Genomic DNA, 17,796 nt, shown 5'->3' on the forward strand with positions numbered 1-17,796 from the left:
AACATTGTATCACATTTCCATATACAGTTGAAGTCGGAAGTTTACATACAGTTAGGTTGGAGTCATTAAAACCCGTTTTTCAACCACTCCACAAATGTATTGTTAACAAACTATAGTTTTGGCAAGTCAGATAGGACATCTACTTTGTGCATGACACAAGTATTTTTCCAACAATTGTTTACAGACAGATTATTTCACTTATAATTGTCACGTCCTGACCAGTATAAGGGGTTATTTGTTATTGTAGTTTGGTCAGGACGTGGCAGGGGGTGTTTGTTTAGAGTGTTTCGGGGTTTGTTGGGCTATGTTCATATTTAAGAGGGGTGTTTAGAGTGTTTCGGGGTTTGTTGGGCTATGTTCTTTGTTAGTCTATTTCTATGTTAGTTCTAGTATATCTATTTCTATGTGATGTTTATTGCGTGGACCTTCAATTCGAAGCAGCTGCTCCTCGTTGCTTCTAATTGAAGGTCCTATTTAAGAGGGGTGTTTTTCTATGGGATTTGTGGGTAGTTGTTCCTTGTTTAGTGTTTGTTGCACCTGACAGGACTGTTTCGTTCTGTACTTTTTTGTATACGTATTTAGTTGTTTCTCCTTCTTCAAAATAAAAAGAAGATGAGTATACATATTCCCGCTGCGTTTTGGTCCAATCCATACGACAACCGTGACAATAATTCACAGTAATACGAATCCTATATCGACATAACCTGAAAGGCCGCTCAGCAAGGAAGAAGCCACTGCTCCAAAACCGCCATACAAAAGCCACACAACGGTTTGCGACTCCACATGGGGAAAAAGATCATACTTTTTGAAGAAATGTCCTCTGGTCCTCTTGACTGCCATACTGTGTTCGATCTTGTCTAGCCATCTTGATGATTTTATTCATGTGCATGTATGGCTTTTAAGATTTATGTGTGCTTGTTTTTTTTAACTGACTTGCCAAAACTATAGTTTGTTAGCAATACATTTGTGGAGTGGTTGAAAAATGAGTTTTAATGACTCCAACCTAATACCCTGACTACGCGACGCGAGCGTTGCAAAATACATTTAGGAATCTCCTCATTGGTTATACCCACGTGGGTGAATGAAAGACGAAACGTTTTGCCGGTTGTCGTGTTAATACTATGAAAGTGTAGATGCCAATCACCATATAAGTTCAAAGATGAAAAAGCTTGGAAGGAGGAGAGATGAATAGAAAAGATTCGGTTGACCGTTTTATGTGTGGATTAATTGTCGGAGTAGAGGACCTTGTGCATTTCAGGTAAAATAACAACTCAATGTTTATATCCCAGGACAAATTAGCTAGCAACAGCAAGCTAGCTAAATAGGACAAATTAGCTAGCAAGTGCAAGCTAACTAGCTAAATTGCCATACATGTTTAATGTTTTTCGACCTGTCCCCAAATTAATTTAATTGGTTCAGAGTTTGTTTTGATATTTTAACCTGCGTGTCATGATCGTGATTGGTGTAGGGGGACAAAATACATTTATGCACGAAAGCGCACGATGGCGCACGCGCGCAGCCGGTTTGGGTTTCGTGTAAGTGTATGTAAACTTCCGACTTCAACTGTAGAAGGTAAATATTTTGTTAGTAGTAAAATGAGGTAGGAGTAGAACCCATAGACAATTATGTTTTCCTGTAGTGTGTGGATGAAAGGCATTACTTAGTCTGTCTTCATAACTTTTTCCTTTTGTCAAATAACAGGTGAGTGGATTTAATACATGTCAGATGTCCTATTCCATATAAACTTGTGGGATTACTAGTGGAAACATCCCTTCAACATCCTCTTACTTAAGCTCCTGCTACTTTACAGAAAGGATTTCTATGTTTGTGAGTCAGTTTCGACTCAATATGCTCCATTCAGGAGGTCCATTGACATTTTGCTCTGGCATTTAACCATACAAACAGGGCCTCTGTTTCACGAAAGAGCAGAGTTGAGAAGGAGATACAGAACAGTGGTCTATCTTTGATTCATTCGACTGATGCTTACATCACAGTAAGTACTGTACTGTATGTGCATGGCAGTGTTTCCCCTAGTTTGATTTCCAGGTGGGGCGCAAAGGCCTCCAAAGCAACATATATGCCTTTTTGTTATGAAAATGTTGAATTGGAACCAATAGAATCATTTTTCCTGAAGATATATTCAATTGCAATCCTTGTGTGTATTGGTATAATACATAGACTGTGTTTTACTCTATATTGTAGTTCTCATTTATGTTAGATAGATACACTACCCAGTCAGGTCAGCTGCCTGTATGCAAATAAAACATTTATATTTACATTTTAGCAGACACTCTTATCCAGAGCGACTTACAGGAGCAATTAGGGTTCCTTGCTTAAGGGCACATCGACAGATTTTTCACCTAGTCAGCTAAGGGATACGAACCAGCAACCTTTCACTTAATGACCCAATCCCTTAACTGCTAGGCTATCTAGGCTAGGCCAGCTGCCACCCGAACCAAATTTACATAAAACAATCAGTACTTGACAACTCTGCCACACTTCCCTCTTTCTCTTTAACATCTCATCTAAATCTATCCCATGCAACAGCTGTCCAGACCAGCTTCCTCCTTCTCCACCTCCATGCATCGCTGGACAGGAGGGGAAACTCTCCACACACTCGTGTCATGCTTTCATTTACGGTACCTGACTTCCTGACTAGCTGACAAGCCAGCGGTGCTATGCTAGCTGGTATCAACCACCACAGATCAGTGGCAAGCTGCAGGGACCTCAGGTGAACTAACACAGCAGGTTATCCTCCCTGACACCTGCCACTGAAGCCCTATTGATTTGAACAGATAGTTCCCGTCTAGAGGGATTTATCAAATTTCTCAATTGGAGTGTGTGTGTGTGTGTTTATTTAATTTCCTTAATTAACTAGGCAAGTCAGTTAAGAACAAATTCTTATTTACAATGACGGCCTACCAAAAGGCAAAAGGCCTCCTGCGGGGACAGGGGCTGGGATAAAAAAATAAAATATAAATATATGACAAAACACACATCACGACAAGAGAGACACCATAACACTACATAACGAGAGACCTAAGACAACAACATGGCAAGGCAGCAACACATGACAACACAGCATGGTAGCAACACAACATGTTAGCAGCACAAAACATGGTACAAAAATTATTGTTCACAGACAACAGCACAAAGGGCAAGAAGGTGTGTGTGTGTCTGTGTGGTGGGGGGTAGTGTGTGTGTGGTAGTGTGTGGTAGTGTGTGGTGGTGGGGGGTGCGTTTGTGTGTGTGTGCGCGTGTGTGTGTGTCTGTGTGTCTGTGTGCCTGTGCGTGTCTGTGTGTGTGTGTGTGTGTGTGTGTGTGTGTGTGTGTGTGTGTGTGTGTGTGTGTGTGTGTGTCACATCACAGCGGGCCAGGCGGGCATGGATTTATGGGATAGCTAAAAGATTAGTGGGACACCATAGTGAGGATTGTCTGTAAATAACAGTAGACCTGAGGCTCCTATTCACACACACTTATAAATAGATGATGCACACACACACAGTCCTGTACACACAAAGTCACAAACACATAATGAGCGCATACACACACTCACTAACAGTAACACAGAAATTAGCACACACACACACGCACACTTACAGCACTCCATGAAGTGAAGCACAATGTCAAAACATTTCAATCTGACGCAATAATATTCCCAGCATGCTTTAGTTACGGGGTATTTTCTCCTTTTTCCGCTGGTCTATTGCACGAGAGTGGCTTCCTAGAGAGTGGGTGTGTCTGGGGCCTAACCTTGGTGAATTAACAACCTCTGCAATCCCATTCAAATAGTGAATGGATCAGACCCTGCATCTTTGACAATGAGAATTATACTGTAGAAGGCCCTGGGGTTACGAAGCATAATGGCTTAAGTGTCTGAAAGACACAGTCATGACGCATAGAGAGGTTTTCAAGGTAGGGTACATACTGTATGTAAAGTGTATATGAGTGTAGGTGTGAAGAGATACACACTATTCAAACTATGCATTATAATGCACAATTTAAGTACATTAAATTCAGTATGCAATGCTAGCAATGCTGATATATTTTTCTAAAGCTGTTTACTGTGGTACAAAGCAGTAAGTAAACATTAGGGATACCATCCTTGCATTATGCAAATGAGTGGAGGTGAACAAGAAAAGCTGTGTCCTTGAAAAGCTACTGCCTTCACATGGCCACTACCCACGATGCACCAGTGGGTCCTAGACAACACAACAGCATCCACTAATTGGACCAATAAACACGCAGCTGTTTGCCTCATCAAACTCAATGCCAGTTTTACTCATAACGCTTTGTGAGTATTTTGGTATCGTTGGTATAGTGTATAGTTCATCAGCTAATTTCCTGAAACCAGAGTACATTTTTTTCATCAGTGAAGACGAGCATAGTTGTTATGCCAATACATTTAACTCCAGCTGTAACCTGTCTTCTGAAGTCTTTTCTATGTTTCTGGTGGGAATAGTCAACAATGAGGTTTTCTGACATTTTGAGAATTATAGCACCTGTACATTATATGGCCATTTGACATAATTGTTACCGGTATTTATCACCTACTCATCTAATATGTCAGAGAGAATAATTAGCATTATACAATTGTATGCCATTAGCTAAAATTCAAAAATGTATACAAAAATTCTAGCTAAAAGCATAGCACATAGAATTAAAAAGGTATTGTCAGATATTATTCATACAAACCAGACAGGTTTTTTACATGGATGATACATTGGATATAATATAAGACAAGTACTAGAAACAATAGAACACTATGGAAAATCTGGTAAAACAGGCCTGGTATTCATAGCTGACTTTGAAAAGGCTTTTGATTAAGTACAACTGGAATGTATATATAAATGCCTGGAATATTTACATTTTGGAGAAACTGTTATAAAATGGGTTAAAGTTATGTACAATGGCTTCTTCTCAGAAAGGATTAAACTGTAAAGAGGAGTAAAACAAGGTTGTCTACTATCGGCATATCTATTTATTATGGCCATCAAAATGTTAGCTATTAAAATCAGATCCAACAATAATATCAAGGGGCTAGAAATACAGGGCTTGAAAACAAAGGTGTCATTGTACGGTGATGATTCGTGTTTTCTTTTAAATCCATGATTTTGAACCCTCCACGGCCTCATAGAGGATCTAGATAATTTTTCTAACCTCTCTGGATTACAACCAAATTATGAGAAGTGTAATATATATATTGGATCACAAAATGTTTGAACTTTTACATTTACCGTGTAGTTTGCCAATAAAATGGTCTGACAGTGGACATACTCGGTATTCATATCCCAAAATAAATAAATAATCTCATTACAATACATTTTTATAGAAAGTTAGCAAAAATAAACAAGTTCTTGCTACCATGGAAAGGAAAAATATATTTAATAAGATATTTAATATCTGTCTATTTGTGGAAAAATCTCAGTGATTAACTCTTTAGTCATATCCCAGTTGACCTATTTGCTTATGGCCTTGCCTACACCTAGCGACTTGTTTTTTAATAATATGAGCAAAGCTGTCATCAAGGCAAAGGGTGGCTACTTTGAAGAATCTCAAATCTAAAATATATTTTGATTTGTTGAACACTTTTTTGGTTACTATATGATTCCATATGTGTTATTTCATAGTTTCAATGTCTTCACTATTATTCTACAATGTACAAAATAGTTTAAATATACATATATATATATATATATATATATATATATATATACTACCGTTCAAAAGCTTGGGGTCCTTGTTTTTGAAAGAATAGTACATTTTTTGTCCATTAAAATAACATCAAATTGATCAGAAATACAGTGCAGACATTGTTAATGTTGTAAATGACTATTATAGCTGGAAACGGCAGATTTTTTATGGAATATCTACATAGGCGTACAGAGGCCCATTATCAGCAACTATCACTCCTGTGTTCCAATGGCACATTTTGTTTGCTAATACAAGTTTATCATTTTAAAAGGCTAATGTGTTGTACCAGATATTCCGTTTCTTGGCAATTTCTCACATGGAATAGCCTTCATTTCTCAGAAGAAGAATAGACTGACGAGTTTCAGAAGAAAGTTATTTGTTTCTGATAATGGGCCTCTGTATGCCTACGGAGGCCCATTCTTTCAATAACATGGACATTTCTAAGTGACCCCAAACTTTTGAACGGTAGTGTATATATATTTCCCCCAAAATATATGGGGAATTGGAAATGATGCAGACAATTACATTGATGGAAGCCACAATGTATCTGCAATATTAAAGTTAATCTACCCACTTAAAAAAACACACACAAAAAAATGGTATGCCATTATTAATGAACTAACAATTTCTTTATTAAAGACATAGAAGGAATCAATTAGGGACAGCTATGTCTGTGGGCTATGTGGCATCAGCAATACAAGCCATGATAATAAAACGTCCATATTCACTATGATCATGAAGTACAGAAATTCATAAATAAAATAAATAAAAAAAGAACATGAACAGGAAGTGAATGGAATAAGTTCCTGTGTCTTATCTGTTATCTGTGCAACACTGTACCCTGGAAGGAAATATGGGAACTGTGGGAAGGAAAGTGGCAGGAAAAAGGTGGGACCATTGTCCAAGCTTCCTGCTGGCCGGACCAACACCTCATTGTTTGCGCCAAAGATGTTGTTTTTTTGGAGTTAGACATGTGAACATCCTCTAACAACATCTGATGATAACTAAATTGATTAGCATCAGACCTGGGTTCAAATAATTGCAAACACTTTATCTGTGCTTATTTGAGCTTGCCTGGCTTAAAGAACCAATAGAATAGTCCCAATTCGGCAAACCCCACCCATCTAGCACTTCAGGCAGGCTAAAGCAAATGGCCAAAGTATTTGAAAGATTTTAAATAGTATTTGAACCCAGGTCTGATTGATTAGCACAATTGTTGGAAACAGAGCAAATCAAGTTTGATATGCACTGTTTGATAGGAAAGTTTGATAGGCACTGTCTATAATGAAATAACTGTCACAATTGTCTGTGGTATTTAGCCATTTCAGGCCAGGTGCAGATGTAGGATCTTAATTTGATCACTCTTTTCACTGAAAACCCACACTAACACACAGTATTGCACTTTTCATGTAGTCTACTTTTGGCCTAACCACCATTCAACCAACATTATGGACTAAATGTTAAAATCCTGTTGCTGCAGGATAATTATTCTGTGACAATATAGGTCAAATGAAGATGCAACACCTGTAGGTACTGTAGGACCTACCTAGGATGGGATTTTGTGTCTGTTTTATGCACTGCTTAAATCACGGAGTAAGTTTTCCACATACTGGTGATTCTCTTGCATGGCTGAGGATGAAGGGATCTAACTCTGATAAAAGGTGGAATGTCATTCCCAGATGGGGGCAGTGCAGTGTACAGTATCCTTAAGCAATGGACTGACAACAATCACTTAAAATTCAGTTCCACATTGACTCATATCTCCACTCCTGGGCTCTTCATGTAGATCTGAGAAGTATAAGCAATATGGTAATAATCCCAATTTGCCCTCTGATAGACTGGGAGGGGTGGATTTTTGCCTTAACGCTTATACAGTAGCCAATCCGATCAGATCTACACAAATGCCTAGGGGTTGGGAAAAGGGGGGCTAGGGACAAGGGGTTGATTTTAGAACAGGCCACCTGATTACATACAAAATAGACAGTCAGTCAGTCAACCAGAGGTCAGTCAATGAAAGAGTAAATTATCAGATTTCACCAAACTAAACACAATCCACCTCAGGAGAGCTAAGGTTCGGGCACACTGGCTAAATCCAGGTGAATATTTTAACTTCCCATTACTGCTTTTCAACCTGAGCACATCAGATAATGCTGGCCGATATTAATCTACGTAGCACCCTCCATTAAAGTGCTATTGTTTCCCCCTTTCTCTCTCCTTCTCTCTCTCTCGCTCTGTCTCTCTCTCTCTCAGCTTCTCGCTTGCAGCGTTATGCTTTATCCCTCGCTCTCCTGCTGAATATTAACAACGTTTATGCTAATGTGCTTACAGCGGCTGAGGTCGAGCAGGCCCCTCCTCTGAATGGTAATCCGACACCTCATTTGCATATCCGCTTAAGTGTCAGATCCCCCCACAACCCCTAAATCACAGCAGAGGGGTGTGCGTATGTTCATGTGAGTGTGTGTAGAGGCTTCATACGGGGTTCGGTAGCCATAATCAACGCGGTCGAACCTCACGGTCCGTACGCATACGGTCACACAACAATCAAAATCTGTTTTAATTGGTAGGTCAGAAGAGGTTCGCTGAGTAAAATGAAAAGTAATAGGACAATGGCGTGCCGTGTGTTGAAAACATATGGCATGTCAAGTGATGTGGTTTAATCGTTAGTGAGCTTACAGTCATCTTTCATAGTGTATTCCTAGTACAGTACAGTTTACAGTTAGTGGTTCAAGTGATCCAATTTGTAAGTCGCTCTGGATAAGAGCGTCTGCCAAATGACTTAAATGTAAATGTAAATGTGATCATGACGAAGGTAAGATGATACAATAGAAATTGTAAGCTTACTATGGCTTGTTGATATTTATTCAAATCCAAGTATGTTTTATATGACTGAACGTGAAACGGATGACTGGGAAAATATCAGGGTTGAAAAACATCAATATTATAATGGCGATATACAGCATTGAACAGTTGGGCAGAATGTATTAATTAAGAGTCATAACTGCTGTACGATAAGGTGTAATGAGGATTGTCATTTAAAAAGGTGAACCTTCACAGGTTCATTTTTAATAGGCTAACATTTTCAGCAACCCGCTTGAGAAACTGAACTTCACTTAAAATATAACTTCAGGCGATAAATAGTTTATATGACCTTCAACACATAGCATAACCCAATGTTTACTCCATCAATGACCTTAAAGTATGCATACAGTAACATTGATATTCATTCAGCAAAATGCCATCGTTTACCTAAAAACAACACAACAACTTCTACTTGTTTAAAACTGCTTCATAACCTAAAACAGATTAGGTTTAAAGACTCTACCATTCCGTATTGCTTCCGGGACACAAAGTAACACTGCAGCATATGCTGTTCTCTGGGCCAGACTATTCTCATCAGCTGGACAGGGCATGGACATTAGTGACTCATATTAGTTGACTTGCCTGCCAACAACAACTTAATGTAAAAACTAGACTTGAGCTGATTCCCAGCTCCCATGCTCAGTGTTTATTTTGCTGCTGTGTCTGGGGTTTGGTAACTCAACAACAAACATAAATACACATCCATAAACAAATGTAAATGCAGACCCATCAACATGGTTTTTGTCTGGTAGTGAAATATTTCATAATGTATTGCATCCCTAAATATGTATTTACCTTTCCTAAATATAAAAGGTAGTAGATAAAAAAGGCTGCCTGATATTTTCCTATACAAGCCAATATATAGTTCTAGTATTGAATAGTGGTTGGCATGATTCAACAGCCATACACTTACTAATCTAACTGACTGCTAGGAAAATGGCATACCTGTGCTGAAAAGATAACCCGCCAAAAAATGAGCCCATCAAATGGGCCCCTATGGGCCCGGGTCAAAAGTATTGCACTATGAAGGAAATATGGCATCATTTAGGATGCATAACAAGTCCAACACAGCTATTCAGCTATTTTCATTTTATGGAGTCCAGGTTGCTCTTTTAAAAAAGTCACATTTTCTACTTCCTGTTTTGAAACAACATAGGATGATACAACATTGTTACTTACAGTACCAGTCAAAAGTTTGGACAAACCTACCCATTGCACGGTTTTTCTTTCTTTGTAATATTTTCTACATTGTAGAATAACAGTGAAGACATCAAAACTGTGAAACAACACATATGGAATCATGTAGTAACCAAAAAAGTGTTAAACAAATCAAAATATATTTTATATTTGAGATTCTTCAAAGTAGCCACCCTTTGCCTTGATGACAGCTTTGCACACTCTTGGCATTCTCTCAACTAGCTTGATGCGGAAGTCACCTGGAATGCATTTCAATTAACAGGTGTGCCTTGTTAAAAGTTCATTTGTAGAATTTATTTCCTTCTTAATCCGTTTGAACCAATCAGTTATGTTGTGACAAGGTAGGATTGGTATACAGAAGGTAGCCCTATTTGGTAAAAGACCACGTCCATAATACGCCAACAGCTCAAATAAGCAAAGAGAAACGACAACCCATCATTACTTTAACCTGTTTGGGATAGGGGGCAGTATTGAGAATTTTGGAAAAAATATGTGCCCATTTTTAACTGCCTCCTACACCAACTCAGAAGCTAGAATATGCATATTATTGTTCAGGTTTGGATAGAAAACACTCTGAATTTTCTAAAACTGTTTGAATGGTGTCTGTGAGTATAACAGAACTCCTATGGCAGGCAAAAACCTGACAAGGTTTCAAGCAGGAAGTACCCTGTCTGACAAGGAGTCGTGCGTCTTGCATCTGTTTATTGAAAAGTAAGGATCTTAGCTGTAACGTGACAATTCCCAGGGCTCCGATAGGCTCTCAGAACCCGGGAAATACCTGAAGGTTGACGAGGCAGCCTCAGGCTGAAACACATTATCGCCTTTGGTAAGTGGCGGCTCAGAGGACCTTTGAATGAGGCGCGTGCACGATTCGCTCCTGAGGAGAAATTTTATTTGGCTGTTTAGGCTCAATGCATATTCCCGGTCGGAATATTATCACTTTTCTACGAGATAAATGGCATAAAAATTGGTTTTAAACAGCGGTTGACATGCTTCGAAGTACGGTAATGGAATATTTAGACATTTTTTGTCACGCCAATGCGCCATGCGCGAGACCGTGATGTAGCATTCTGATAGTGTCTAGAACTCACGAACAAAACGTCGCTGTTTGGATATAACGATGGATTATTTGGGACCAAACCAACATTTGTTATTGAAGTAGAAGTCCTGGCAGTGTATTCTGACGAAGAACAAGCAAGGTAAGAACATTTTTCTTATAGGAAATGTGATTTTGGTGGAGGCTGACCTGGGTAGGTGTCTAAATAGCTAGCCCTGTGATGCCGGGCTATGTACTTAGATTATTGCAAAATGTGCTTCGAGTGCATAGAGGAGTAATGTATCTATAATTCTTAAAATAATTGTTATGCTTTTTGTGAACGTTTATCGTGAGTAATTTAGCAAACTGTTAGTAAATTCCCCGGAAGTTTGCGGGGGTTATGCTTTTTCTGAACGTCACATGCTAATGTAAAAAGCTGTTTTTTGATATAAATATGAACTTGATTGAACAGACATGCATGTATTGTATAACACAATGTCCTAGGTGTGTCATCTGATGAAGATCATAAAAGGTTAGTGCTGCATTTAGCTGTGGTTTGGGTTTATGTGACATGATATGCTAGCTTGAAAAATGGGTGTCTGATTATTTCTGGCTGGGCACTCTGCTGACATAATCTAATGTTTTGCTTTCGTTGTAAAGCCTTTTTGAAATCGGACAGTGGGGTTAGATTAACGAGATTCTTGTCTTTAAATAGCTGTAAAATAGTCATATGTTTGAGAAATTGAAGTAATAGTATTTCTAACGATTCAAAAATCGCACCACTGGATTTCAGTGGCTGTTACGTAGGTGGGACGAGTTCGTCCCACATGCGCCAGAGAGGTTAAGACATGAAGGTCAGTCATTACGGAAAATTTCAAGAAAGTTTTTTCAAGTGCAGTCGCAAAAACCATCAAGCGCTATGATGAAACTGGCTTTCATGAGGACCGCCACAGGAAAGGAAGACCCAGAGTTACCTCTGCTGCAGAGGATAAGTTCATTCGAGTTATCAGCCTCAGAAATTGCATCCCAAATAATTGCTTCACAGAGTTCAAGTAACAGACACACCTCAACATCAATTGTTCAGAGGAGACTGCGTGAATCAGGCCTTCATGGTTGAATTGCTGCAAAGAAACCACTACTAAAGGACACCAATAATAAGAAGAGACTTGCTTGGGCCAAGAAATACGAGCAATGGACATTAGACCGGTGGAAATCTGTCCTTTGGTCTGATGAGTCCAAATTTGTCATTTTTGGTTTAACTTCAATGGGCGGCAAATTCTAAAACAACAAAATGTCATAATTCAACTTTCTCAAACATACAACTATTTTACACCATTTTAAATATACACTTCTCCTTGATGTAACCACATTGTCCGATTTCAAAAAGGCTTTACAGCGAAAGCAAAACATTAGATTATGTTAGGAGAGTACATAGACAAAAATAATCACACAGCCATTTTCCAAGCAAGGGCATGTGTCAATAAAACCCAAAACACAGCTAAATGAACCACTAACCTTTGACGATCTTCATCAGATGACACTCCTAGGACATTATGTTACCCAATACATGTATGTTTTGTTCGATAAAGTTCATATTTATATCCAAAAACAGCATTTTACATTGGCACGTGATGTCCACCAAAACGTCCGGTGAATGTGCACATCAATTTACAAAAATACTCATCACAAACGTTGACAAAATATATAACAATTATTTAAAGAATTATAGATAGACTACCGCTGGATGCAACCGCTGTGTCAGATTTTAAAATAGCTTTACGGAGAAAGCACATTTTTCAATATTCTGAGTACACAGCTCAGCCATCACGGTGAGCTATTCAGACACCTGCCAAGTTCGGGGCAACCTAAACTCGTATTAGTATTAGAAATATTCTCTTACCTTTGCTGATCTTCGTCAGAATGCACTCCCAGGACTGCTACTTCCACAATAAATTTTGTTTTTGTTCGAAATAATCCATATTTATGTACAAATACCTCAGTTTTATTCGTGCGTACAGATCACTTATCCAAAGGCATAACGCGCGAGCGCGGAACGAGAGACGAAAAGTCCAAATGTTCCATTACCGTACTTAGAAGCATGTCAAACGCTGTTTAAAATCAATCTTTATGGTATTTTTAATGTAAAATTGCGATAATATTCCAACCGGACAATAGCATATTCATTCAAGAACAAAAAGAAGGAACGGCGTGCTCGCGTGACTGCGCATATCCAATCCCTTTGTTGCCAGGCAGACCACTCAGTAACTGAGCTCCTATTATCTGCCCAGTGACAGGAAAACGCTCAAACCACTTTCTGAAGGCTTTAGACAGCCAATGGAAGCCTTAAGAAGGGCAACGTCCCCCACAGACACTGTAGCTTTGATAGAGAATCAGAAGAAGAACTACAATTCTCAGACTTTCCACTTCCTGCTTGGAATTTTCTCAGGTTTTTGCCTGCCATATGAGTTCTGTTATACTCACAGACACCATTCAAACAGTTTTAGAAACTTCAGAGTGTTTTCCATCCAAATCTACTAATAATATGCATATTCTAGTTTCTGGGCCAGAGTAGTAACCTGTTTAACCTCTCTAGGACCGGCGGGACGAATTCGTCCCACCTACGTAACAGCCAGTTGAATCCTGTGGCGCGATTTTCAAAACCTTTGAAATGCTATTACTTCAATTTCTCAAACATATGACTATTTTACAGCTATTTAAAGACAAGACTCTAGTTAATCTAACCACACTGTCCGATTTCAAAAAGGCTTTACAACGAAAGCAAAACATTAGATTATGTCAGCAGAGTACCCAGCCAGAAATAATCAGACACCCATTTTTCAAGCTAGCATATAATGTCACAAAAACCCAGAAGACAGCTAAATGCAGCACTAACCTTTGATGATCTTCATCAGATGACACACCTAGGACATTATGTTATACAATGCATGCATGTTTTGTTCAATCAAGTTCATATTTATATCAAAAACCAGCTTTTCACATTAGCATGTGACGTTCAGAACTAGCATACCCCCCGCAAACTTCCGGGGAATTTACTAACAATTTACTAAATTACTCACGATAAACGTTCACAAAAAGCATAACAATTATTTTAAGAATTATAGATACATTACTCCTCTATGCACTCGATATGTCCGATTTTAAAATAGCTTTACGGATGAAGCACATTTTGCAATATTCTGAGTAGATAGCCCGGCATCACAGGGCTAGCTATTTAGACACCCGGCAAGTTTAGCCTTCACCAAAATCACATTTATTATAAGAAAAATGGTCTTACCTTTCCTGTTCTTCGTCAGAATGCACTCCCAGGACTTCTACTTCAATAACAAATGTAGGTTTGGTCCAAAATAATCCATAGTTATGTTCCAACAGTGACGTTTTGTTTGTGCGTTCTAGACACTATCCCAATGGTAAATAACGGTCATGCGCACGGCGCATTTCGTGACAAAAGATTTCTTAATATTTCATTACCGTACTTCGAAGCATGTCAACCGCTGTTTAAAATCAATTTTTATGCCATTATTCTCATAAAAAAGCGATAATATTCCGACCGGGAATCTGCAATTAGCTAAACAGCCGAAGGAAAATACTGCACGGGTCGAATCAGGCACGCGCCTAATTCCATTGTCCTCTGATGGGCCACTTGGAAAAGGCAATAATGTGTTTCAGCCTGAGGCTGCCTCGTCATCGTTCAGGTTTTTCCCGGGCTCTGAGAGCCTATTGGAGCCGTAGGAAGTGTCACGTTACAGCTAAGATCCTGACTCTTCAATAAACAGAAGCAAGAACAACAACACCTTGTCAGACAGGCCACTTCCTGCATCAAATCTTCTCAGGTTTTTGCCTGCCATAGGAGTTCTGTTAAACTCACAGACACCATTCAAACAGTTTTAGAAACTTTAGGGTGTTTTCTATCCAAAGCCAATAATTATATGCATATTCTAGTTACTGGGCAGGAGTCGTAACCAGATTAAATCGGGTACGTTTTTTGTCCGGATGTGAAAATACTGCCCCCTAGCCCAAAGAAGTTAAATTGGGTACGTTTTTCATCCGGCCGTGAAAATACTGCCCCCTAGCCCAGACAGGTTAAACCGCTGTGTCTTTGTGAGACGCAGAGTAGATGAACGGATGATCTTTACATGTGTGAGATCATGGAGGAGGAGGTGTGATGGTGTGGGGGTGCTTTGCTGGCGACACTGTCAGTGATTTATTTAGAATTCAAGGCACACTTAACCAACATGGCTTCCACAGCATTGTGCAGCAATACGCCATCCCATCAGGTTTGCGCATAGCGGGACTATCATTTGCTTTTCAACAGGACAATGATACAACACACCTCCAGGCTATGTAAGGGCTATTTGACCAAGAAGGAGAGTGATGGAATGCTGCATCAGATGACCTGGCCTCCACGATCACCCAACCTCAACCCAATTGAGATGGTTTGGGATAAGTTGGACCGCAGAGTGAAGGAAAGGCAGCCAACAAGTGCTCAGCATATGTGGGAACTCCTTCAAGACTGTTGGAAAAGCATTCCTTATGAAGCTGGTTGAGAGAATGCCAAGAGTGTGCAAAGCTGTCATCAAGGCAAAGTGTGGCTACTATGAAGAATCTCAAATATTAATACATTTTGAAATGTTTAACACTTTTTTGGTTACTACATGATTCCATATGCGTTATTTCATAGTTTTGATGTCTTCACTACTATTCTATAAGGTAGAAAATAGTACAAATAAAGAAAAACCCTTGAATGAATAGGTGGGTTCAGACCTCTGACTGGTATTGTATTTTGCATATGGATATTCTGGTGATCCTGCATTGTATAGTCCTGTTTCTGCTGGTATTAACCTGATATTTACTCAGAAATGTATGGTTGAAGGCGGTGCTTTCTGTTACTTATTTCTACATAGTATCGACTGGTACCATTTTTAACAAATACCAGGGAAATAACTGAATGAAAACAGAATTAACAGTATAATTGTTATCTTCGCTGCAGTTCAATGATAGGGCCAATTGAACAGACTTTGGGACAACATCAAGTCAGCCAGGCACCAGTTGAATAATCAAAGGATTCACTGTGCTATTTGTTGTTGTGGATTTTGTGGAGTACTCTTCCAAAGGCAGGATACCAAAAACGAACAAGACTTGGGCTACGTTCCAAATGGCACCCTAGTTCTGACACAGTGCACTACTTTTGACCAGGGCACACAGACCTCTGGTCAAAAATAGTGCACTATAGGGTATAGGGTACCATTTGGGATGCAAACTTGGTGTCTGCAATGTTTTTCTCAGACTACATAGCCAAGAATAGTTTTAAGGTAGATTGAATACACCGTTTTCCACACGCTTCCATTACAGCCGGATGTCATTTACAACATGCTAGAATTTTCCGTTTTGATAGCCATGTGCTTTATGTATAATTAATTATAATATCATTTCTGTAGGCCAATGGAGCATCTGGATGAGAACCAAACATGGAAAGGTTCCGTATTGAATTTCCATCAGATATAAGTTACCATTGACAATATTTACAACGTTAACAATGCCCAGGTAACAATAGTGAAGATTCAATCTGTTTACATGGCTCATTCTATTAAAAAAATGACATTCAAGTCCAAATAATACTGAGATGAATATCATGAATAAAGTCCTTTAGTTTCCATAAACAACCAAAACATTTTCTGCCTCTTTTTTTGGTGGCGGTTGAGAGATTCAAAATAATAATTCCATCGTAAAAATGAATGAAAACAAAATGCTATTTACCACCAGCATGGCTGGAAGGATGGCTATAATGGCAGTAAACTGGTGGAGTGTATGGTCGGTTGCTGGGAGTTGTTGCCGGCATGGTATCTGCGGTACAGGAGTGGAAGTCCACAAGGGTTTGGACTACTCCTGTTGAATAATGAATGAATGTTGTGCCATTGCATCTCTGCAACATTGCCTTGGCCTTGTACTGTACTGTACTAACTTCAAATCTACTGTACAGTACAGTAGAGTACTGTATTGTACTGATGTATACTTTACTCTACTTTATTGTACTCTACTATACTGAACTATGCTGACCAAATTTGTGAAACAGACGTGAATGATCGGTTCAGATTTGGACGGACCAGATTTCAATGTCCATGGACGTCTGGTGTAAAAGGAAAGAGAGGGGGCTCATGGGTAGGTGTCAGTAAGAGCCGGGAGAGTTACATTAACTGGAGAGAGAAAGAAGGGGGGGGGCGAGAGAGGGAGGGGTTCCCATTCTGTTTTCACACTCTTGCTATGACCACAACGCGACAGAAAGAGAAAGAACACAGTTATGAGCAGAACATAACAGTATGCCAGTGGAAAGGAGGACCAATTGTGGTTTGCGAAGACTATGTACTCCCATTGTAGGCAGTTCAGCTGCAGTCATTCTGTTACAGATTTTTAGGTCATTCTGTTACCGATTTGGTAACAGAATTATGTATTCAATCACTTAATAAATCATAAACCAACTGTTATCAGTAAAAACACTATAACTACATGAATTGGTAGGTCTACCTTTACTTGTTACTTCTGTGAACTTTCATGATCCTCCTTCCTCATGAGGGAGAGAAATGAGAAAATACAGTATCTTAAAGACGTGGGTTTTTGATAACAGAATGTCAAGACACTAAGCAATATTACAAAAAGGCAAATCATTTCTGCCAAACTAAATACAAATGTTGATATTAGTGGGCAGGGGTCTTCAACATTATTGTGTTTTGATGTATTTCTAATACCTTTTAAGACTTTTTCTGCTAGATGTTTTCTAAGAGCAATCTGTTTTCATATGTTTGACGAAAAATCTAAGCCTTCGATTATTCAAACATTTTTAGGATGGAAAATGGTTGAAAAATGTATATATGCCTACGTTCCTCAAAAGCGTTAATTTGATACGAAATTTGATGTGCTCCTTTGAACTTCACATGTTGGTGCTTATGGGGCTTTTTAAATGGATATGCCCTATATTATTTTTGGGGGGATTACTG

At 39.0% G+C, this 17,796-nt stretch overlaps 1 protein-coding gene across 7 annotated transcripts in view; it reads right to left on the reverse strand.

Annotated features, from left to right (window-relative positions):
- Window positions 1-17,796, reverse strand: part of LOC115205097 (LIM domain-binding protein 2) — an 88,175-nt gene that overhangs the window by 69,271 nt on the left and 1,108 nt on the right. The window lies entirely within an intron of this gene.

Source organism: Salmo trutta, chromosome 13 (genome assembly GCF_901001165.1).
Source record: "Salmo trutta chromosome 13, fSalTru1.1, whole genome shotgun sequence".
Taxonomy (NCBI): Eukaryota; Metazoa; Chordata; class Actinopteri; order Salmoniformes; family Salmonidae; genus Salmo; species Salmo trutta.